Below are 25211 nucleotides of genomic sequence, written 5' to 3' on the forward strand. Positions count from 1 at the left end.
GGCTAGAATGTTACTAAAGATACCCCTCTCAGCTCAGCAAACTTGAGTTCTGACCTTGACAGTCAATGAATAGCTGTTAGGTTTTAATTTTTGGTACTGGGTTTGACAACATTACATTGGGTAGGTTAATAATAGAATATTTAAGAAAATCTTCAAATAGAGAGATTACTCCCCTTGGAGCAATTACTCTTTTTTTTAAATTAAAAGCTCTCAGAGTTAAATAATTTTCTAAGTCAAAATGTTTTGTGATTAGATTTAGTGACTGTAATAAAGAGGGAAACTTGGAAACCACATATGTTAGCCAGTGAACACTTGTTCTGTGATCTTGGCTAATGCAGTCTATTCAAAGTCAAGCATTAATGACAGCATGAAAAATTATACCTAAATTGATTATTTCAAACTAGATTTCAATGTTGCTTTCTTAAACATTTCATAATCAATGTTCACATGACCTCAAAAGTATATTTATGTCATGCAGTCCTGATGGAGCTTTATTTATTTCAAGATGGATGAACTGTTGGCTACTATAGAATACTTTCTATATTTTCACTTGTCTTAATTTTCTAGGGCTTCCATAACCATGGTTTCCCAAAAAGGTGGCTTAAAACAACCGAGACATGCTTTTGTACTACAGAAGCTAGAAGTTCAAAATCAATGTGTTGGTAGAGTCTTGTTCCCTCTGAAGGATCTCGGAAGGACAGTACCTTCTTTATTTCTAACTTCTATTAGCTCTAGGCAGTTCTTGATACACTTTGTCTTACATCTGCTTCATCCCAATCTGTACCTTTGCTGTAACATGTCTTTCTTCTCCTGCATATATCTATAAACACATAGAGATATATACATAAATACATATATACATATAACTACCTTATACTTTCACCAGTCATTGGAATTAAGTTCCTCCCTAATTCTGGATGACTTAAACTTTACTAATTACATCTGCAAAGATCCTACTTCAAAAGTTAGATCACACATTCTGAGTTTCCAGATAGGGCTAACATTTAGGGAAACACTATTCAACCCCATACATTATTATAGAACATTTTTTTGTTCTTCATAAAGGCAGTCTAAGTTTTAAATTTCCTTACTATTTGACTAGAATTTCAGCATTTTATCACTTTTTTGTATTTGTGAAAAATGTATCCTTTCACAATTTTTTTCTTAATGTTTATATTTAACTTGAATTTAAATAGTATATATCCATTCACATTTAGTATGAAGAGCTTATTGTGGATATATGATAGCTTTTAGTATGGAGTTGTACAGAATAAATAATAATATCAAGTTTGTCCCCTCTTTTTCAAAAATTTACTCAGTTTTTATTTTTTTCATTTTATTTTAAGAATTAATGAGCAATATTAAATGACAGTGGTTCTCATGACCTGTGTGAGCTCTTGTCCTACAAACCTAACTGGGGATTAATGGAGATGCAGAAAGGATAAACGATAGAAGACAAACATGCAAAAAGCTGGGGTCAGGTGCGCTGGGTGCTCAGATGGAGAAACACAACAGCCTCATTACTTCTTTTGTACTTCTCTTCTTTTACTTGTTCTTTTCTCTATTCTTTAAAACCTTACTTCTTTTCTATTCTTTAAAGTCTCAGTCCTTAGATTTGCACTGTCCCATGTTTTCTTTAATCTCTCCTAAAATCTTGGTCTTCAGACTTGCACTGTCCTAGGTTTTCTCTAATCTCTAGCATAACTCCTAAAGTTTCAGTCCTTAGACTCACAGACACACAACAGCCAGCAGCAGCAGCAGCAGCCTGAAAAGCAGCCAACCGCATGCTTCTTCAACAAGTCTTTTATATACAGTGGCAAACAAGGAGGTGGAGCAACAGTTCTAGGGGTGTGTGTGGGCATGACATTGTAATAAGAGAAACCTGCAATCCCTACTCTCTGAATGTAAGCATCTTAGGAAAAGCAGCTGTGCTGCATTTTTTTCCCTTACCCTCTTCTGCGGTTGGGCAATGCCAACTCAGCTTGCAGATCACTGAGCATTGCTGTGCTTATGTCAAGTTCTCATAGGTTTCTCACAGTCCACTTCCCACAAATGGTGATATTGAATAGCTTAGCCAATGTTTTTCTTGGCTAAGAAATGTCCTCACTCTTACCAGAACAGTTTGTTGGTTTGTTTAATGCTTTTCTAGTAGTTATTAAGCTAGCAATATAGCATTTTGCTTTTCCCAGTTGATCTCACTAGACTTTAAAATGTAAGCTTTCAGGGCAGGTTCATTGTATTTTTTGTTATTTAAGAGTAGTCCTCATACTTAGATTATTGCTTGAATGAAGTAAGCACATAAACATTTGTGATAAATTAAGAGTATACGGTACAATTTCATAATTAATAGCTTTCTTGGTTTAAACAACTCTTGCACCAATGTTTTCTATTACAGCAGTAAACTCTTTAAAATAATCTAATTAATTTTACTTATTTTGGATTTTTTAGTTGTAGCCCCACATTGTTTTAGTTTCTTGCTGAGCCTTGTCAAATTTGGTTAAATATTTTTAATGCATCAGAATTTTTTCTACTTTTTTTTCCTATATATGTATATATATCAAATATATATGCCTTGTTCTAATTTGACTAATAAGGAACTGGCAGTTCCCAGAAATATACACTAAGCATGTCTTTAAATTAAAATTTATCGATGCCTATGGAGATATGCAAAGGAGTATAATGACAGTGTATATTGCTAGTGGGAAAACAGATAGAGTTGACTTTAGCCAAGCTCCAAAATTGTATGCAAGCAGGTTTCAATCCTGTTTCAGATGTGTATTCTTTTTTCAAAAAGCTAGGGACTCATGGGGCAGATGGCTCAATTTTCTCTCTGTTCTTTCCTACTCACGATTTTTTGTTCACTTATTTGAAAAATTTGTACATTGTGAAAAAAGAAATTTATTTCAAGATCCTAAAATGTTAACTTTAATCTCCAGTGTTGAGCTGTGTAACACTTTAAGTATACCACATGTGTTTCAGTATGAAAATGGAAAATGTTAAATGTTATTTATGTAACTCAAAAAAATGAATGTAGATATTTGCTACTAGAATAAAATCTGTGGTGAAATCTATGCAATTTCTTTAATCATGCTGCTATAAATTTGAGTATTAATACATTTTGTTTTAGTAAGATAGAAAATATAAACATATACAAACATATTCCAAAAGTCAGTATTGTTTTGTTTATTCTATTTAAGAACAAAGAATGTACCTGAAGGGTTCTCGCCATACTTTATATGAACTTGTCATAAAGAGTAATAATTTTTAAGGAAACATTATTCAAATTGTTGAGTTCATCAATAGTTTTCTTTAGAGACCAATTCTATGTCACATCATGGAATTTTACAAGATGACAAGGCCAACCTTGTTCTGGACTGACATTTTATAATAATAGGAAATTAATATTCAGAATAATGTATATTCACTAAATGGCTATGCATCTTGCAGATGGTAGCAATGATATAGTACTAATAGGAATAATTTCTAGTTTGCTATAAAATAGCTTTCACTTTTCCAGGCTGGAAATATATAGTGTTTGAATTACATTGTTTGCTATTCACTTTTACATTTAGTATTCTGTTAATGAGCTTATATATCTAGCAATAGCCAAAACTTTTTTGCTAGACTTGCTTTTATTCAGGCTTATCTTGAAAATAAGAATGTGTATTTATTGAAAAAGAAAAGCCCGTCTCCATTCTCCAAGGAGCACTAATTAGATCAGTACTCTCTAATCTCAATAAATGCTTATTAGATTGGATTGTACTCACCTCTTATATATTACATAGTGGTTTATGAACACATGCATACGGAGATGTTAAAAAATAATTGAGCTTTTAGTAAACTCAGATTCCTCACTTAGTTGTGTTTCTCAGCAAGAGTAATGCTACACATGGGATTCATAATTACTCTCAAGGGGACATAGAATCTTCTTAATGATTACTAAAATTCTGTGCTTTTTACAACTCATACTAATACCTACAAATGTCACTTGAAAGCTCTTACAGACCATATCTGGCAAACTAGAATAGTTTAAGTGCCTATCTTAAATTGGAAAAGGCCATTAATTCATTGCATGCCTGCTAATTTATTTCACTTGTGTATTAAAGACATAGTAACTAGATTTACACCAACAATAATGCTGCCACTTAAACTTTATAGTAATTATTTAGCTATGGTTCTTTAGTTTTGATGTTTCTAGCCTGCCAATTGGTAGCACCAATGCTGTCATTTGTGAAACATGGATGAACCACGAGGAAATTATGACAGAAACATTCAAGACACAGCTAGACAAATACCATGTGATCTCATCAATATGTGAGATCAAAAAATGTTTGTCTTATAAAAGTAGAGAGTAGGATAATAATCAGTCAAAAATAGCTGGAGTGAGTGGTGGGGTTAGTCAAAGGATACAAAATTTTAATCAAATGGGAAGAATTAAAGAGATCTACTATACAAAGTTATGATCAGAGTTATATTCTTTAAAATTCTGAGTGATCATAAAGTTTTCTCAAACAAAAATGATAACTATGTTGGGTAATCTATACAGTAATTACCTATGTATAATCATGTTACAGTGTACACATACTCCATAGCATTGTGTTGCAGACTGTAAGCACATACAATTTTATGTGTTGGTTTTAAAACCTAAGAGAGAAATATGAGATGTGCCTCATTAATTGAATTAATCCCAGATCTATACAGTAAGGAAATTTTGGTTCTGCCTGAAGACACCCTTCATGGGTCCTGTGGGCTAAAGTAGGGCCAAATTTTTTGCATGTGTCTTTATTAGTTGCCTCATTGTTTTTGCATGGCTAGAGGTCAAATTCATAGTCTCACCATGCTTTAACTTTTTAGTCTTACCCTTTATACTGCTAATTTCAAAGTGTGTGAATTATATTCTTGATTTGGGAAGTACAGAATATCTATTCTAAAGTTTCCTATCAGGATTTACAATCTTACACTCTTCTTCTAAGAACCGTCAAACACCTGAGTGAGAGCATTAAGATATGTGGATAATTGTCTGAAGGGTGTGGTCTTTAAGCATTTGGCCATGTCTTAGTATCTTTAACCTAGAATTGGTGTCCCTTAAAATGTAGACGGGTAAGCTTCAGATGACCTCTCATATCCCTGAATTGTGTTTGAAACAATGTTGGTAAGCATACAGGTAAAACATTATGAAAACTTCTAAAGAAAGGATCTACTATTTCATTAAGATTATCACTCAAAGGATTATAATATGCTATCTACATGCAAACCATTCCCAAATACTTTATATCTCTAGATTTCAAGATTATTTATCAACTGTTTATCTAATGGAGTAATCTGTAAGAAAACATGAACTTAGAAATAATATTAGTAATAATAGTAAAGAGCAATAGTTCCTACATTCAGATCAGAATAACCTGGGTGCACTTTTTAAGAGACATATCATCAGGGTCTTTTCTTGACATATCAAATTAGAAAAGTAGATTGAAAACTATTACTTTATGTTTCAAAGTTTCTCCAATGCAATTCCTATGAACTAGGAAACATTGAATTATGCCATGCACTTAACAGTTACATATTACTCTGTGCATATTCATACTGAAGCAGCCAATGGTGATTTATTCATGCTATCATTTAGTAGTATCCATGGAAAATGTTGATGTGTAGCATATGATGACTTTTCAATATTGAACTCCATATGTTCTACCGCAAGTCTTCTCATGTGCCCTCTAATAAAAGGCCTTAACTTGGAGCTATGAAACTTCGGAATAGATATCCAACTTACCTTCTTTTTAACTCAGTATAAAGAAAAATGGAGGACTGAAGTAGAGGACTACCTGTGTTCCTTTATAAATATTAAATTTTGTTTCATTTTTTGTTTATTTGCTTGGATTCCTGGAAAGAGGGTATTGCCCTATAGCCCAAGTTGGCCTGGCACTCCCTAAGTAGCTCAGGCTGGTTTCAAACTTGTGATCCTTCTGCCTCAGTCTCCCAAGAGCTGGGATGACAGGAGTACACCACAACATCCAGATTTGTTTTTAACTTTTATTAGTTAAATTTGAGAATTGAAAAATGACTTTCATGAAATAACAAAGGAAATAGGAACTAAGTACCCGTGTCAATAAACTTATATAAATGTTTATATGTGTGTTATCAAGATTTCCACTGCAATAAAAGTTAACTGAAATAATGTGATTGTAAGAAAGAAGGTTTGTTTGCCATACAGTTTGGGAGGCATTTAATTCATGACTGTTTGGTCCCATTAGCTTGGGTCTGTGATAGAACATCATGGTGGAAGTGCATGGCAGTACAACATGGTTCACATTGAGGATGGGAAAACAAAAGAGAAAAAGAAAAGACTGGATTATCGCCAAGCCCTTCAAGGGCAATAACCTAAAAGTTGATACTAGACCCCACCTCTAAAATTTCCTACTAAGTCAGAATAGTGCCTTTCTGTGTATCAAGTCTGAGGGAGGTTAAATATTCAAACTACAGCAATATGTTTTTAGGAATTACTTATAAGATAACAGAGAAGGAAAACATCACTATGTTACCTTCTACATAATCTTACCTTCAAAGATTCTCCTCTAACTAGAATGATCTCAGGTTCATTAATTCTATAAAATACAGATTTTTTTTCAAACTCCCTGGCTAAGTCAAAATCTGATGGTGAAATATAGGAATCACCATTTTTAATAAGCACTTTGGATAAGCCTTGTTCTCACACATATTTGAATGACACTGGCTTATTCAGCATGCATATAGACATATAGAATCAATGAGAAAACAATGTTGCCATATTTGCAGAAACCTCATATGGGAATTACACCCTTGAAAAATCATCATTATATAGAAACATTAAGAAACCAATGAGATAAAACTTTGCTCCAAACTAATTTTAATGAACTGTGCAGTTTGATAGTTGAGTACTCATTCATTTAAAAAGTTAACCTAAGGTATGTAAGTGTGATACCTGAAAAGAAAACTAGATCTTTTTCATAAGTAATGTTCATGCCATTACAGGTTTAAAGAGATTTCACTATCCATCAACAAAAATGTCATTTGAGTACATCAGATACAAGCACCAGAGTTCCTTGTTTAGGTTTCAACTTTCCTTCTATGCATTCATTTCTATAAAAGATTTATCTTTTTTATAGCATGAAATTAAATGTTGAAATGTTAAAATCTGGATTCTCATGAGTACCATCATTTATTTCCAAACTCAGAGTCTCTGTTTTTCTATAAGCTGAAAATAATAATTGCTTATAAATTGTCTCTGAAATGAAGACAAGTACATTACAAACTAAAAGATTTTAAAAATTTTTTCTTGTCAGAGTTCTCTCATCTTCATGAAAAAGTGGTTTATTTATTTACAAAACTGTAAATTCTTTTAAGAAAAAGCACTTTTTATTATATTATTAGTTTTGTTTTGATTGTTTATTTGCTTCTTATTCTAAATTGATTGAGCAACACAGAAAAATACCAACAACAAACCACTAATACTCTGCCAACCCCAAAATAAATCTTATTAATAAAAAATCATGTTTTGGGTAGACATGACCTCTGCTCATGTTGACAACTTTCTTTCTTTCTGAATTTCATCTTGGAATTTACAATTGCTCAAGCAAACTTTCCTGGCAATGCCTGGAGGGATTGTATGAGAATACAATTTATTCCTAGTTTTCAAGTGAGAGTACAAGTTGGAGTTTCATTATCTCTGGTGTAGGAAGATCATAACTACAGAACCAGCTGTAGAGGAGAGGGCTTGTCTCTTGGAAGTCAAGGGCAAAGCTCATAGATCAGAGTTTCCTGAGTGAGAGCGGCATGTCAGAGTGCTAACTGATCCTTTGTATTTAGACAGGCTGTCCAATTCTATTTACCTCAGTAGTCCTGGAGGAGGCTACTATGGTAGATGAAATTTCTGATAGTTTTTTCATGTTATCAAATTTCCACTTTCACTAATAGTGTAGGAAAGTTCCTGGAAGCCACATGTATGCCAACCTCAGGTAATCAAAAGCACTATAATTTTGACAATCTAGTAGGCATATATTATATCTTATTATGGTGCAATATGCACAATATATGCTTTATATTAGTAATTTGAAGTTTTCCAATTGCTAGTGAAATTTACTCTAAAATCTAGGTATTTTAACTTTCCTTCTCCCTTTATTTGATGATTGCTGACTTGGGAAAAGCAATAGACTATAAACAGGGCAAACATATTTGACAGCTATTCCACATCAAGCAAAGATTTGTGTCAGTCTGAGCAGTCAAGCCAACAATGTTATTGAAATCTACAGTTGGCAATGCACTGGTCATTATCTGCTTGAACTCTGAGGCCCATTATTACTTTCTTCTTGACTTTTCTCTGTATCTCAGGAGGTTGATGACATTGTCTTTTATCATCTGATCCTTCTACCTCTATGTTTCTATTTAGGCTTAACCAAAGAAATTCCCAAGAGTAGTGAAAGGATAGAAACACTGCTTTATCCATTTTTCCTTCTTTATCCTTTTGCAAGGCAACAGTTTAAGGTTGCTTGTATTCGAATGTTTTCATGTCTTTTTTAGGGAGGCGGAGTGGGTGGGACTAGGATTTGAACTCAAGGCATCACATTTGCTAAGCAGGTGCTCTACCACTCGAGCCATACCTCCAATCCATTTTGCTCTGGTTATTTTGGAGATGGTGTCTCAAAAACTATTTGTTGGGGCTGGCCTTGAATTGTGATCCTTCTGATCTCAGCCTCCCAAGCAGGTAGATTACAGGTAGGAGCCACCAGTGCTTGGCAGTTTTATCAGTTGTGATAGACCTCTTAATCCTGTCCTAACTCTGTAAACCATCCATTTATTAAACTTATTTCTAAGTACCATTCTAAATGCACATCTATGTCAAGCAGTCATGACAGATTTCTTAAAACACATTTGTTAGAATTTTATTTTTGAATGGTGCCAAAATCTCTCAACAGTGAAAGTATTTGTTCTTGGGAGCTTATTGGTAGAGCTACTGAAAGTAACCTCAAAGGAAAAAATAAACATATTTTCAGAAGACAGCTCATGTTTTCTTAAATTTTTATAAACCAGAATTGTAGACTGGCTCTCCATAGTCTTAAAGGTTCACTTATTTATAAGGGAAATCAGGAGAGCCCATGAGCTTTTTTCCTTGGACCTGGGCTGTAATCTAGATGACATATAGTATTTGGAGCACTTCTGCAACCAAATTACTGTATTAGGGAAGATTTGGAGTGACTAAATACATCTTGGGAAGGAATCATAAGACTGAGCTCAAATATAAAGCTCCCAAATAGATGAGGTAAGATTGTAAGTAAGTTGTAATTGATCATGAAAATTTGCCTAAAATACACACATTTTGCCACAGTTAACTTTCCTTTTTATTTGTTTGTTTTTTGGGTTTCTTTTTATTGTTTTGCAGGGTAGGATACATTGTGGCATTTACAAAAGTTCTTACAATGTATCAAATATATTATACTTGAATTCACCCCTCCACCCATTACTGGTTGGCTCTGAAACTGTACTACTGAGTACATTGTAATGCTCTTTTAAGAAAAAAGTCTATGCATTAGAAGCAATAAAATCTCACAACTGGAAAGTGACTAGGTTATTAAAAGAGAGTTGAATTTCTTAGGACAATTACAAGGGCCCAGGTATCAAACATAAAGCAAAGATAAGAGATGAAACAATTACCTTGATCTGAATCATTGCATATTTTATGCATGTATTGAAATGTCACACTGTACCTTGTAAATATGATCGACTATTATGTGCTCATCAAAAATTATTTTTAGGGCCTGGTTTAGTGGTGCATGCCTATATTCCCAGCTACTCAAGAGGTGCAAGTAGGAGGATCATGGCCCAAAGCCCTCCTGGGCAAATGCATGAGACTCTATTTGAGAAACAAACTGAAAAATCAAAAAGAACAGGGATGCGGCTCAAGTGGTAGAGCAAATGCCTAGCAAGTGCAAGGCCCTAATTCAATCCCCAATACTGCCAAAAATTATTTTTAAAGACGGTAAGCAGATGTGAATGCTAACTACACTGAGTTGATCACTATGCATCTTATACATGTATCAAATCAGCACACTGTATCCCATAGACAGGTTTATGATAATGAAGATAATGAACCATTGGAATGACACTATCTGTGAATAAATGGAAGAAAGAATGAGTAATCCTGGCAAGGTCAACCAGCCTACCTTATAAAGATGGGTAAGCCCAGTATCATGGGCAAGAGTCTCTTCTCCCACTTAGAAAACATTGAAAATAGTGGTTTTGCCCTTACTTAGCCTCACTATGTAACCTCTCTTTAAATAAATGCATTTTTTATACCAAATTTACTTCTTTTCCAAAGACAAAATAATATCGATATTTTCTCTCTAGGAAGCATGTCAGTAAGCAAATGAAAACTAGTCCTGATTTCTTTCTGATAAGTTGAGACTATTGTAGCTTGTCTTTAACAATGACCTTTACTATTTCCTTAGACAAAGTATCAATCACTTGATAACCTATATCCACTGATAATATTTGTTCTGTATTATTTAGATACAGATAAAGCATATGTATTTTTCTTTATATATGTATATGTCTGATCTGCTGATTTAAGCTAAGAGGAAATGTTTCTCCTTTTCTTTCTTTTCCCATAATATTATTTATACATAGTAATAGTACAACGTACAATGTTTCAGTGTGAAATTCCACACACACATATAATATACTTTCATCTTTCTTTCCTCCTTTATTTGCAGCACTGGACCTGTAACCGTGTATAAGACAAGTGCTCTACCACTAAACCCCTAGATTTTGGAAGAACTACTTTTTTTACTTCAAAAAAAGGACCTCTCTCCTTAAAGTAGTCTTCCTGATTCATGAGAAAACCCAGGAAATCATTATTGCTAACTCATGCTTCTCATTCCAAGGTTATCAGACACATCCAGCAACTCTGTTGGGTCTAGAGACTGTCCCCCCAAAATAGTGGACAGCAGAGCCACATTTGTGCCTTTTAACCTCTTTTTTAAAATTAAAAAAAAATTCATTTATTCACATGTGCATACATTGTTTGGGCCATTTCTTCCCTTTGCCTGATCATCTGTTTGCATATTCAGACTCTGTTGATAACATAACTTCAAAATCTAATACCATGTTTCCTCTTAGTACATGCTAGCTAATTTTTACAGTGTCTTCAGCAGATAATTCATTTCCTCCCTTAAATCCAGCCTGCCACAAGCAATTTTATTCCTAATTAGCAGCCAAACTATCAGGAAAGAAGGTGTGAGTAGCTCTTGAGAAGGAGTCCATTTCCTTATAGAGGAATGGCACTTGTTGCATTTTCAATGGGTAAACTTTTATCTGTTACCAAACAGAAGTCGGCTACCTCTGAAAGATCTACAGAAAAGAGAGAATGGTAGGTGAGTCTGAAGAGCTAAAACTCTTTTGATTTTTTTTCTCATATCCAAAGACAAGGGTCAGATTCTTGAAACCAGAATTTTTACTTTGTTAACAGATCTAATGTCTGTTTAAACCTCTGTTGTTCTGCAACTCAAAGTAGCAAATCCTGTATCTGCTCCTAAATTATATTTGTCTTTCACTGAAGGAGAAAAAGTTGAAAAAAAAGGTCTCACATTCCACACTTAGTCTTTAAATATTTGTTAAGCACTCATTTTTTCATTATCCCTCTGAAGGGTTAACATAAAAGTTACTAATAGCCAGCCAATTCTATTTTATGTTCATAATTTGTCAATGCCTATGTATGATTGCCATCTTCAGAAAAGATTGCATATCAAAAAGACCAAGTGTATAGTGTAAACAGCAATTTCAGTTGTCTATTCCTTAATAAGGCATCAGGTTTAAACTGTTTCACTAATCATTTGTATCAACATTTAAAGAACTAAATAATTCCAAAGATATATAGTCTTTTTTAAAAGAACTTTAAAGCAGAGCAAACATTTCTTAATTCTTTGCATGAGTTGGATATAATTTTGCAACCTAAACTTAATAAAGATTATTGTTTAATGAACTCCTTGATTGGCAAGTGTAATTAAGGATTTCATAAAATAATTAAAATAATATATATAATATGATATATTATATATAATAATATATAATGAAATAATAATTTTGTGTGATTAATTAGGGTTTATGAAAGGAATTTAAGAATAGTTCATTACTGGAAATCTTAATAATATAATCTATATTAATGAATAAAAGGTGAAAGCCGTAACAATTTTTCTGAGTACCAGTTTCACTGAAGATATTACTTGGGCATTTGTATGCATATTTCATTGTCGTGGTTAAACTGTGCTTTCAGAAAAAAAACTGAAGACACAAATAATACATATAACAAAGATCTTCTTTAATTTTTACATGTTCTTATACTGTACTGGCTCATGCCCAAACACATGAATTAAGACTGTTGCTATTACTCTAATGGACCACTGTATGATAAATTCTGCTCTTAAGCTGAGATATCATATAGAAGACCCCTAAAATGTCAGTATGTATTTCATAAAATATGATTATTTAGAATAAAATACTAATATCATTAATACATATAATAATAATGATTTTTTGGTGTTTTAAAATAATCAGTCATTAATTTAATTTCCCTGAATGTCTCAAATTGTCAGCCCTATAAAACAAGTATTACATATTTTCTCTCAACTGAGGAAGTTGGGCCAAACCAAAAAATACCACCAAAAAGGATATGAAAGTAAAAGGGGACTACTGGGGGGGGGGGGGTGAGAAAGAAAAGGAAAGGGGAGAGGGAAGATGGAGGGTAAGAAAAAGTAATAAATGGGATTAATTTGATCAAAATAGCATGAATGGAAATGTCGGGATAAAATTCCTTAGTATATATAATTTAATAAATGTTAATAAAGAGAAGATAATAAGAAAGATAAAACATTTCCTTTTAAAACAGCTGGAGTGAGTTAAGCTTTTATATTTTTAACTTGCTTTTAATGTGGAGTAGGACTGTCTCATGTTTTTTAATTGACCTTTTCAACTGAATTATCTGTGCTAAAAATAGTCAAAGTTCTGGAATTGTTTGCTGTTTTATGGCATTCTTTTACTTGTTTTCTTTTTCCTCTTGTAAACTGAAGTAGCAGTAGAAAGATTATTAGGTTAAGATTCAATAATTTGGGAAGTAGTACTTCATAGGTGATGCATCTGCATTTAGTGTCTCAGAAAGCATACCATTGGTTGAATCCACTTAGTGATGCAAACATTGACTTTTTATTATGTATAATTCTGCAAAATGTAATGATCTCATAAATAAGACATGTTTGATAAGACTGAAATGCAATTAATACAGGAAAGATAATATAGACACTTAATTTTAACTCTCTAATTGCCATTGTTTTCAAAGTAGCATCCTTCTTATCCACATCAAATACACTTTCTTTTTGATTCTCTGTCCCTCACACATACATATCTCCTATGATTTCATGAAACCCTGGGTTTTCATATACACAATGTGTTCATTCCTTTTTTTGATGTTATTTCTCTATACGTTGGCCAATAGTGGATCCTAACTGTTGGCTCCTTTCTAGTCAATCAGTCCTGAATGGCATCCCTTGCTTTCTGGTACAGTCAGAGGTTCTAGAAAGACCTGATGTCTTTTCTTTTTCAGACATGAAATTGGACCTTTCTCCAGTGAACTTTCTTTCTGATGGGAAATGTCATTTAGAGATCACAGTACAGGTGCTAGCTGTGCTCACTGCTATAGGGATGTTAGTAATCACAATCACTTTTAGTGAACACTGTTATGATATACTACAATATTTAATTCATTTTGACATGTTTTGCATTTATGGAATTTTAAATAATGTGATGTTTGCTTGTATATATTTCCTACATGTTATAATCTTGACTTTAACAATATTAGCACAGTTACATTTTTAAAATATATATCAAAATAGTTTTATTATGCTTTTTCCTTGAATAAAATCAAAGATTTGGATATTTTACATCAAATTACCACCATTTATACTCTTGTATTTCCCTTCTGTGTTGGGTCAAATGATGTACTTGTAACTGAAGTAAATGTACTTCTCAAAAAAAAAAATCCATGTAAAAACCTGTTTTTAAGATCATCTACTACAAGCTTAATAACCACAAAATTTCAAAATTAGGAAACACTGAGGATTTTAACTATACTGTTCCAAATTTGTGGAAGGAGCTTCATCGGTACCATGAGTCAATTGAGAATAAAAAGTAGAAGAGACACAGAAAAGGAATGTCTCCGTCTTTAACAAACACATGATATGTCTTATAAAGCACACATAAGACATATTCAGTACAATGTTTCAGAACAGGGTCAAAATTGTGGAATTTTACATTTCCCAAAAACAGTGTTCTTGGTGAAAATTTTAATTTTTATGTGTGTGTATATGTGTGTGTGGTAGCACTGAGGTTTGAACTCAGGGTCTCAGGCTTTGCTAGGCAAGCGCTCTACCACTTGAGCCATTCCACCAGCCCTTGGTGAAAATTTTAAAACCAATGAACATTTTAATGCTACATGCTAAATATATGATAAAATAGTATGCAGCTAACAAATCTCACATACCAAAGAATGCTTAATACACAATAAAAACAATGATAAGATCATTTAAAGTGAAAACTAAATTTGAAACTGCATGTAAGATAACAGCAAATGCTAGGAAAAGATCAGAAGAATACACTAAAAATAGCTCTGGTATTAAGAATTGTGAGAAATTTTAAGACATTTTATTTTTCACAATTTTCATTATATAATTATGAATATTTGGATGTTATAATGTCATCTAGCAGAAAATCAAATAAAGCCTTCTCCTACTCTTTTTTTAATATCACAAGCTTATTTCTCTTTAGAGATATCTTAAAATACTCTGTTGATATTACAAACCAGCTCTACATAATCACCCTGTTTCTGATCTTGCTGTGCTTCCTTCCAGTACCTTTGAATATTTATATCACTATCAATAACACACACACACACACACACACACACACACACACACACACACACATACCCTAGGTTCATGAATTGCTCTTTTTTTTTTTTTTTACAAATTGAACATATATTGAAAATTTTAAACAATGTTTCCCAAATCACAAATGTTTTCATTATGCATTGCATTATGTAACTAAAATTGTAGCAATTAAATATAGCATGTTTGCTATTTAAAGAAATAACAGGGAGAACTCTGGTTTGAAGATAGCCCCAGCAAAAATGTTAGTAAGACCCCATCTCAACCAATAAGCCAGGTGTGGTGGGGTGCATCTGTATAGGAGGCATAAGTAGAAGGATCATGATCTGAGACAAGACCTAGGCAAAAAGTGAGACCTTAGCCAAAAAATAACTAAAGCAAAAGGGCTAAGGGCATGGATCAAATGCTAGAGCATCTTCTTAGTGAGCAGGGGGCCCCGAGTACATACTCCAGTATTGCTGAAAAAAGAAGAAAAAACAAAACTAATCTAGAAAAAGGAATTCACAAAAAAAAGACAAGTATAAGACCACTAAACATATAAAACATGTTAAATATCAACATTAGTCAGATGAATGAGTATAGAAATGACATTGGGTCTTTGAAAATTAATTTACAGATTAAGAGGAATGATTAAAAGTAGTATTGAGGCTAATAATCCAAAAATTTCTTATAGGTATGATAATTCAAATATCACTTACAGGTATTTCAGTGTTGACTGCTTTTTGCTTTTTTTCTTATAATAAGAATATATAATGAATATATAAAACATATAAAATATTTTATGCTTATTAACTCTATTATATATAAGATTTCATATAATTTTTTTAACCATGGCCTGAGTATTTTTTATTATTATTCACTTATTCACATGTGCATACATTGTTTGGGTCATTTCTCCCCTCTACCCCACTCCCCTCCTCTTTCCCCCTCCCGTACTCAGTTCCAGGAAGGTCCTGTTCTACCTTTATCACTAATTTTGTTGAAGAAAAGACACAAGCCTAATAAGGAAGACAAAGTGTTTTTGCTAGTTGAGTTGAGGATAGCTATACAGAAATATTCCTAGCATTGCTTTCATGTACACATGTGTTATGACCCATGTTAATTCATCTCTAGCTGATCTTTATTTACACTGGTTCCTGATCCCCTACTCATGTTGACCTCTGTCACCTCAAGGTTTCTGTGTTAGTTCTCTGGAGTGGGGACAGCAAATGCTTTCATGTTTTGGGTTTTCTACCTATACCCATATCTCCCGTATGTGCTCTCCCCTTGTCCTGTGATCCAAGTCTAACCACATTGCTGCATTTGCCATAGATCTAAAGTCCACATATGAGGGAGAACATATGATTTTTGGTCTTCTGAGCCTGGCTGACCTCGCTCAGAATGATGTTCTCCAGTTCCATCCATTTACCTGCAAATGAAAAGATTTCATTTTTCTTCATGGATGAGTAAAATTCCACTGTGTATAAATACCACATTTTCTTGATCCATTCATCAATAGTGGGGCATCTTGGTTATTTCCATAACTTGGCTATTGTGAATACTGCTGCAAGAAACATGGATGTGCAGATGCCACTGGAGTAACCTGTGTTGCATTCCTGTGGGTATATCCCCAGGAGTGGGATTGCTGGATCATATGGCAGAGCTATGTTTAGATTTTTAAGAAGTCTCCAAAATTTTTTCCACAGTGGTTGCACCAGCTTGCATCCCCACCAGCAGTGAACCAACATTCCTTTTTCCCCACATCCTGGCCAACACCTTTTGTTGGTGGTGTTTTTGATGATAGCTATTCTAAAAGGGGTAAGGTGGAATCTTAGTGTTGTTTTGATTTGCATTTCCTTTATGGCTAGAGATAGTGAGCATTTTTTCATGTGCTTTTTTGCCATTTGTATTTCTTCATTTGAGAAAGTTCTCTTTGCTTCAGTTGCCTGTTTCTTAATTGGTTCATTGATTTTAGGAGAGTTTAGTTTCTTAAGTTGCCTGTATATTCTGGTTATCAGTCCCTTGTCTGATTTACAGCTGGCAAATATTTTCTCCCACTCTGTGGGTGGTCTTTTCAGTTTAGAGACCATTTCTTTTGTTGTGCAGAAGCTTTTTAATTTAACGAAGTCCCATTTGTCTATCCTTTCTCTTAGTTGCTGGGCTCCTGGAGTTCTATTGACAAAGTCCTTGCCTATACCTATTAGTTCCAGAGTGTTTCTTACTCCTTCCTGTAGTAACTTCAGAGTTTCAGGACTGATATTTAGGTCCTTGATCCATTTTGAGTTGATACTAGTATAGGGTGATAGACATGGATCTAGTTCAGTTTCTTGAAGACAGTTAACCATTTTTCCCAGCAACATTTGTTGAAGAGCCTGTCTTTTCTCCATTGTATGTTTTTGGCACCTTTGTCAAAAATGAGGTGGGTATAGTTGTGTGGATTCATATCCAGGTCCACCAGTTCCACCGGTCTTCATGTTGTTTTTGTGCCAGTATCATGTTGTTTTTATTGCTATTGTTTTGTAATATAGTATGAAGACAGGTATTGTGATACCTCCAGCATTGCTCTTTTTGCTGAGTATTGCCTTGGCTATTCGTGATCTCTTGTGTTTCCAAATGATCTTTAGGGTAGATTTTTCAATTTCTGTGATGAATGTCATTGGTATTTTGATGGGAATTGCATTAAACATGTAGATTGCTTTCAGTAGTATAGCCATTTTTACTATGTTGATTCTACCAATTCATGAGCACAGGATATCTTTCCATCTTCTATAGTCTTCCTCAATCTCTTTCTCCTTGTAGAGCTCATTCACAACCTTTGTTAAATTTACTCTTAGGTATTTGATTTTTTGGGTGGCTATTGTGAATGGAATTGTTTCCATATATTCCTTCTCAGTTTGTTCATTGTTGGTGTATAGAAAAGCTAAAGATTTTTGTAAGTTGATTTTGTATCCTGCCAACTTACTGTAGCTGTTTATGGTGTCTAAGTGTTTTGGGGTAGAGTTTTTTGGGTCTTTAAGGTATAGGATCATATCATCTGCAAATAAGGATATTTTGATAGTTTCTTTACCTATTTGTATTCCTTTTATTTCTTCTTTTTGCCTAATTGCTCTGGCTAGAAATTCCAGGACTATGTTGAATAGGAGTGGGGATAGGGGGCACCCTTGTCTCATTCATGATTTTAGAAGCAATGGTTTCAAGTTTTCACTGTTAAGTATGATTTTGGCTATAAGTTTGTCATATATCACCTTTAAAATGCTTCTATTTTCCTTCTATTCCTAGTTTTCTTATAGCTTTTATCATGAAGTGGCATTGGATCTTTTCAAATGCTTTTTCTACATCTATTGAAATGACCAAGTGGTTTTTGTTTTTGCTTCTACTGATGTGCTGTATTACATTTATAGATTTGTGTATGTTGAACTACCCCTGCATCCCTGGGATGAAGCTGACTTGGTAATGGTGAATGATCTTTCTGATGTTTTGTTGGATTCAGTTTGCCATTATTTTATTAAGGATTTTTGCGTCAATATTCATTAAGGAAATTGGCCAGTAGTTCTCCTTTTTGGAAGTGTCTTTGTCTGGTTTTGAGATGAGAGTTGTATTACTGACTTCATAAAATGAATTAGGCACTTTTCCTTCCTTTTCTATTTCATGGAACAGTTTAAGGTGAGTTGGTATTAATTCTTCTTTAAAAGTCTGATAGAATTCAGCAGTGACTACTTCAGGTCCTGGAGTTTTCTTTTTTGGAAGACTATTTCTGCTTCAATTTCTTTTTGTGTTATAGATCTATTCAGGTGATTAATATCTTCTTGTTTAGTTTTGGGCATTTGTAAGTTTCTAGAAATCTGTCCATTTCTTCAAGATTTTCAAATTTGTTAAGAGTATATACTCTTGAAGTAGTCTCTGATGATTTCCTGGATATCTGTGGTGTTTGTTGTTATCTCCCCTTTTGCATTTCTGATTTTACCAATTTGGGTTTTTTCTCTCCTCATTTTAGTCAGGTTTGCCAGGGGTGTCAATCTTATTTATTTTTTCAAAGAACTAGCTTTTTGTTTTACTGATTCTTTGTATGTTTTTTTGTTGTTGTTGTTTCTATTTTGTTGATTTCAGCACTTATTTTAATTATTTCTTTCCTTCTGCTTCTTTTGGGATTTGCTTGTTCTTGTTTTTCTAGGAGTTTGAGCTGTAGTATTAGGTCATTTATTTGAGCTCTTTCTGTCCTTTTAATATATGCACTCATGGCTATAAACTTTCCTTTTAGGACTGCCTTTCCTGTGTCGCATAGGTTCAGGTAGGTCATGTTTGTATTTTCATTAACTTCCAGGAACCTCTTAATTTCCTCTTTTATTCCATCGATGATCCATTCATCATTGAGCACTGTGTTGTTCAGCTTCCAATTGTTTGCATGTTTTTTATTGCTGTTTTTATTGGTTTCTAGTTTTAATGCATTGTGGTCAGATAGAATGCATGGGATTATTTCTATTTTCTTATATTTGCTGAGGCTTTCTTTGTGCCCTAAGATATGATCAGTTTTGGAAAAGGTTCCATGGGCTGCTGAGAAGAATGTGTATTGTGCAGAAGTTGGATGAAATATTCTGTAGAAATTCTGTGAAATTGGGTGCTTTGCCATTGTGCATATAAGTTGATAATTTTCATTTCCTTTTGGTATGTATCCACTTTTATTAGTATGGAGTGTCCTTCTTTATCTCATTTGATCAGTGTAAGTTTGAAGTCTACTTTGTCCGAGATAAATATTGTTACCTCTTCCTGTTTTCAGGGACCATAGCTTGGTAAATCTTCCAGCCTTTCACTTTCAGCCAGTGCTTATTTCTGTCGGTGAAGTGGGTCTCCTGTAGGTAGCAGATTGTTGGATCTTCTTTTTTAATCCAGTTTGCCAATCGTTGTCCTTTGATGGGGGAATTTAGTCTATTAACATTCAGTGTTAGTATTGATAAGTACGTTGTGGTCCCTGTCATTTAGTTGTCTTTGTTGATTAAGGGTTTGATTATGTGTAGCTGAATCACATACCATTCCTTTTCCTGTGTTTTGGTATTGCCTGCCCTTTCATGGCTTTGTTTGCTTTCATTTTCTGTGTGTAGAATTCCTTGGAGAATCTTTTGTAGTGGTGGCTTGGTGGTCATATATTGTTTTATTTTCTGCTTATCATGGAAGGCTTTTGTTGCTCCATCTATTTTGAATGATAGTTTTGCTGAGTAAAGTATCCTAGGATTCAAGTTATTTTCATTCAGTGCTTGGAAGACTTTACTCCATGCTCTTCTTGCATTTAATGTTCTGTTCAGAAGTCTGCTGTGTTTGATGGGTTTACCTTTGTATGTTATTTATTTATTCTCTCTTACAGCCTTCAATACTCTTTGTTTGGTCTCTGTATTTGTTTTAATGATAATATGTCTTGGGGTAGTTCTATTTTGGTCAGGTCTGGTCAGTGTTCTGGAGGCTTCCTATACCTGAATGGGCATAGTTTTCTCTAGATTTGTGGAATTTTCTGTTATTATTTTGTTGAATATATTACACACTCCTTTTGCTTGCACCTCTTCTCCTTCTTCAATGCCTATGATTCTCAAGTTTGGTCTTTTGATGGAGTCAGTGAGTTCCTGCATTTTCTTTTCACAGGTCTTGAGTTGTTTAACTAATAATTCTTCAGTTTCCCTTTAGTTGCCATTTCATCTTCAAGTTCTGAAATTCTGTCTTGTGTTTGTTCTATTCTGCTGGAATAGCCTTCCATTTTGTTTTGTATTTCTGTTTCATTATTTTTTCTGAGGTTTTCCATATCATGGGTTACTTCCTCTTTAATATTGTCAATTTTTGTCCTTAATTCATTTATCTCTCTGTTTATTGTGGTTTTAGTTTCAGTTTGGTATTTATTTAGGGTTTCTATAGTTTCATTTATTTGTTTCTGAGTTTTCTCATATTCTTTGTTTTTGGTGTCTTAGACTTTCTTGAGTGCCTCCTGTACATTTTGGTTGACCATGTCTAGTTACATCTCTATGAAATTCTCATTATACTTGTAGGATTTCTTCTTTCAGGGTGTTCTTGTGGGCTTCATTGGGTTCCTTGGTATAGTTTATCTTTGCTTTGTTGAAGTCTGGATCTTGGTATCTATTTTCTTCATTTCACTCTATATCCTGTACTACTTTATTTCTGGGGGGAGAATGGCTGCTTCCATTCCTTTTCTTCTTCCCATATTTCCACTAGGTACCATTTCTCTCCCTGGACTATGTGTAATTTAGTATTAGCTGGGTTGCATGATTAATATACAAAATGAAGAGAGGATAAAAAAGAGAAAGAGAAGGAAAGATAAAAGGAAGTCAAAAGAGTGGAAAAAAGAAAGAAAAAAAAATGGGAGAGATGGTGGGTGATCAAACAGCAAACCAGGCAGCCAAACCCTTAAAGAAGGGAGGGAAAAAAAATCATAATAAATAATAATCACCATTTCTGGAACAGTAGAATTGTAGGCAGTTTTACTTGTTCTGTTACTCCTTTAGCATCCAGTCCTGTCTGTGTGTCTCTTAGGCATGTTTGGAGCCCTCTAGAGGCAGCTTGAGTGTTAGCCTGGTGGAGTGGTTATCTAGAAAGCCTGCAGAGCTGGGCCTTGGCTCTGCCCAAGGGATAGGGATCCCAGTGGGGAGTAGATCTGGCATGGAGCTGTGGCCCAGCACAGCTCGAGTGGTTGAGAGCCTGGTGGAGTGGAGCAGCGGCTCTACAGGCCTACTGGGTGGGGACTTGGCAGGCCATCTGTTCTTTTATTAGATCATGGCATGGAAAAGTCTTCCACAATCTAAGGGTTTAGAGTGCCGTATTTTTTTATCTCTTTGGTGCTTTACCTCAGCCAAGCTTGTCTTCAGTGTCTGTGCAGGGTACCTGGTTCAGAAGCTCCTGAGGTCTGTGGTCCTGTCTCAGTCACCATCTTGAAGCTAGGCCATGGTCTTCTACTCAGAGTCTGCAATAGCTATGAAAGATTATAAATTTATGTTATTTTAAGCCACTACTTTTTTTTTCTCTGACCACATTGGTTTTATTTTATTTATTTTATCGTTGAGCTGGGTTGGGGTACATTGTGACATTTACAAAAATTCTTATAATATATCAAGTTTATCATACAGGAATTCACCCCTTCTACCCCCACCCTCTCACCCCCATTCCTGGAATAGTTTCAATAGTTATCATTTTTTAATTTACATACGTTTGTATAAAGTATTTACACTATATTCACCCTCCCACACCCTTTTCCTACTTCCTCCCCCCTCCCACTGGTACCAACCCCCCAGGCAGGGCCTATTCTCCCCTCCTGTTCCTCCATTTTGTAAAAGAAAAAGATGACATTTTTGTTTGTTTAAGATAGCTACAAAGGGCATTTCCTTGTGACATTTCCATGTATATATGTATTATGACCTCAATTGGTTCATCTTCTCTATTTTTCTTCTTTCTACCTTAGTCCCCTTCTTATGGTGGTTTCAACAGGTTTAAAAAGTCTATTCATTCTTGTTTAGAGAGTATATCAACCATATTCACCTTCTTAATGTCCTTCTTTTACCCTCCCTCTCTCATAGTTGACCTCCTTTAGTGTGACCTTTTTTTCATAGTATTGCTGCATTTGTATTAGGTCTATATTCCATGTATGAGAGAAAACATGTGGCCTTTGGCCTTTTGAACCTGGCTAACTTCACTTAAGATTTTCTCCAGTTCTATCCATTTACCTGCATATGACAAAATTTTCTTCTTCTTTGTAGCTGAGTAAAATTAAATTACATGTAAGTGCCACATTTTCTTAATCCATTCCTCAGTGGTGGTGCACCTTGTATGCTCCCATAGTGTAACTATTATGAATAATGTTGCAATAAACATGGGTGTTCAGGTGATTTTACTGTAACCTGACTTACTTTCCTTTGTGTATATCCCTAAGAGTGGAATTGCTGGATCATATGGCTGTTCTGTTTTTAGTTTTTTGAGGAGCCTACATTCTGTTTTCCATAGGAGGTGTACTAATTTACATTCCTACCAGCAATATGTGAGGCTTCTTTTTTCCCCACATCTTCACCAACATTTATTATTGTTTGTGTTCTTGATTGTAGTCATTCTAACAGGAGTGGGGTAGAATCTTTATATGGTTTTGATTTGCATTTCCTTTATGGCCAGGGATGCTGAGCATTTCTTCATGTGTGTTTTTTGACCATTTGGACTTCTTTCTTTGAAAAAGCTCTGTTCAGTTCACTTGCCTATTTTTCATCGGGCCATTGATTTTTTAGGAGTTTTGAGTTTTGAGCTCCCTGTATTTTCTGGTTATCAATCCCTTTTATAAATGTAAGCCTCTACTTTTGATAGCTATAGCAACAAGAGAAGACTAGTAGATCACTCTATTCATGCATGCTTAGATTGTTTATACTTTTTCACTATTATATTTAAAGTTGGTGAAACTGTTTTAGCAATGGAAAACAATTTTGCATTATATTTTAGAAATATAGTAGCTGAAAGGAAGTGGATGAGCAGTGTCTCATTGCAACAATGCATTAATAAAGTACTGTTTGGTTATAACTGGAACACCACAGAATTATACAGCATAATTTAAAAATTTTGTTACATTCACAGATAAAAATTGTCTCTCATTTCTTTAATTTGTGCCTTTCATTTGTTTTGAAATTATGGTCTTCATATGCTGCTTAATAATTAGTGTTTCTTCTCACATGAGCTGTCTATTCATATTTTGTTTCCTTTTAAACTAATTATTTCTTAATTAAAAATATTTACTTCTTTTAAATACTACTAGCTTTATGACTTCATATTTAGGCAAAGTACAGACACATACAAAGACACACATAGTTTTTAATCAAGTCAAATATCAATCATTTTCAAACTTTCAATGTAGTTACTACCAACTCTCAAGACTTGCTTAGCATTTTCTCTTATATTTGAATTATGTATTTCATTATGTACCTTGCCTTTTACTAAAGGTATTCATTTGCCTCATTAGGTTTAATTATGTCTTCAATTCAAATAACATTTACTTTGTGAATATAGAGCTGTAGTAAGGAAAAGACTTCCAAACTTCTATAGTTTCATTTTCTCATTTATTTTTTAATGGGTATTTTTGCTTGAGTACCTGTAAAAGCAGAGCTAGAGATAAGGACTTCCATGAAGGTAGTTTATTTGGAGGAAGCAATAATGATGTACCAAGGCAGGTGTAATATCAAAAAATAGAAAGTAAATATAAGTTGCAGTATCAAGTTGGTAACTAATCCCCAGGACTCCTGAGCCTTCTGGAAAGAGAATGGACTGCTTCAAAAATGTTTGCCCAAAGAAAGGATAGCTACAGCACTCTTCTTATTTTATTTTATTACTGTATATTAATTGTTCAAAAGGGTTAATTATGATATATCCTTATAGGCATATAATTTTCTTTAATTACTTTTCCTCAGTCCACCCATTTAATTTATAATTTTAATGTGTTTCAAGATTCTGTTTCACACATGCATGTATATTTTGATTATATTTGCTTCCCAACAACCTCTCCTTTTGTCCTCCCTTCTCCCACTAGTTTTCCCCTATGAAAATAGTCCTTCCTTTTATATTGATGAGAGAAAGCATGGGTCATTTGCCATTCTGAATCTGGCTTATTTCTCATAACATGATGCTGTCTTCACTGGCTCATATACTCCACTTGTTGAATGCTACATCTCATGCCCCTCTACAAACACATCCATGTTTCATAAATGTCTGTGCAATTCTAAATACAATAGCCACCCCTGCAACTACACCATAGAAGTGACAGACATGACATGTCACTGAGGTGAAGTCATGTAAGGGCAGATTGGATCAAAGCTGTGGAGCTACAACCAAGATCAGAGGTGAGGGTGAGAGTGTAGGAAACCATGCACATGGGGGGCTGGGTGTTATTGAACAGCACAAATGCAATTCCTTTTGTGTGTTTGTTCTATACATAGTTCCTGAATATTGCAAGTACAAGTTTAAAATTACAAGTATTATACATTATATATTTTATACTGCATAACTATATAAGCACTTTTAATTTTTAGGTAACCACAAATTACATTAAAGGAGACAGCTTATTAGATACAATTCTGAGATAGAAGTTGATTTTTCGCTGTATATTTTAGAACTTCAATACTCTAAACAAACACAATATAGATTAGTCTGTGGATGGCTCAAGAGCAGAGAATATTTATCTTTCAAGGTTGCAACCCAATGTCTGAAGTACAGTAGGAACGCCATTAGTGTTTTTGAAATGTAGGCTCTTTT

At 34.1% G+C, this 25211-nt stretch overlaps 1 long non-coding RNA gene across 2 annotated transcripts in view; it reads right to left on the reverse strand.

Moving 5' to 3' along the window:
• LOC141417309 (uncharacterized) overlaps positions 1 to 25211 on the reverse strand; it is a 184251-nt gene that overhangs the window by 56201 nt on the left and 102839 nt on the right. The window contains exons 3-4 of one of the 2 annotated variants that reach the window (XR_012441831.1): positions 21782 to 21906; positions 15307 to 15421 (exon numbers count right to left, since the gene is read on the reverse strand). This is a non-coding gene — a long non-coding RNA (uncharacterized lncRNA). Of the gene's footprint in view, positions 1 to 15306; positions 15422 to 21781; positions 21907 to 25211 lie in introns of those variants that run through there. The other variant, XR_012441838.1, reaches the window with a different exon arrangement.

The sequence above is a fragment of the Castor canadensis genome, chromosome 2 (genome assembly GCF_047511655.1).
Source record: "Castor canadensis chromosome 2, mCasCan1.hap1v2, whole genome shotgun sequence".
NCBI classification, from domain to species: domain Eukaryota; kingdom Metazoa; phylum Chordata; class Mammalia; order Rodentia; family Castoridae; genus Castor; species Castor canadensis.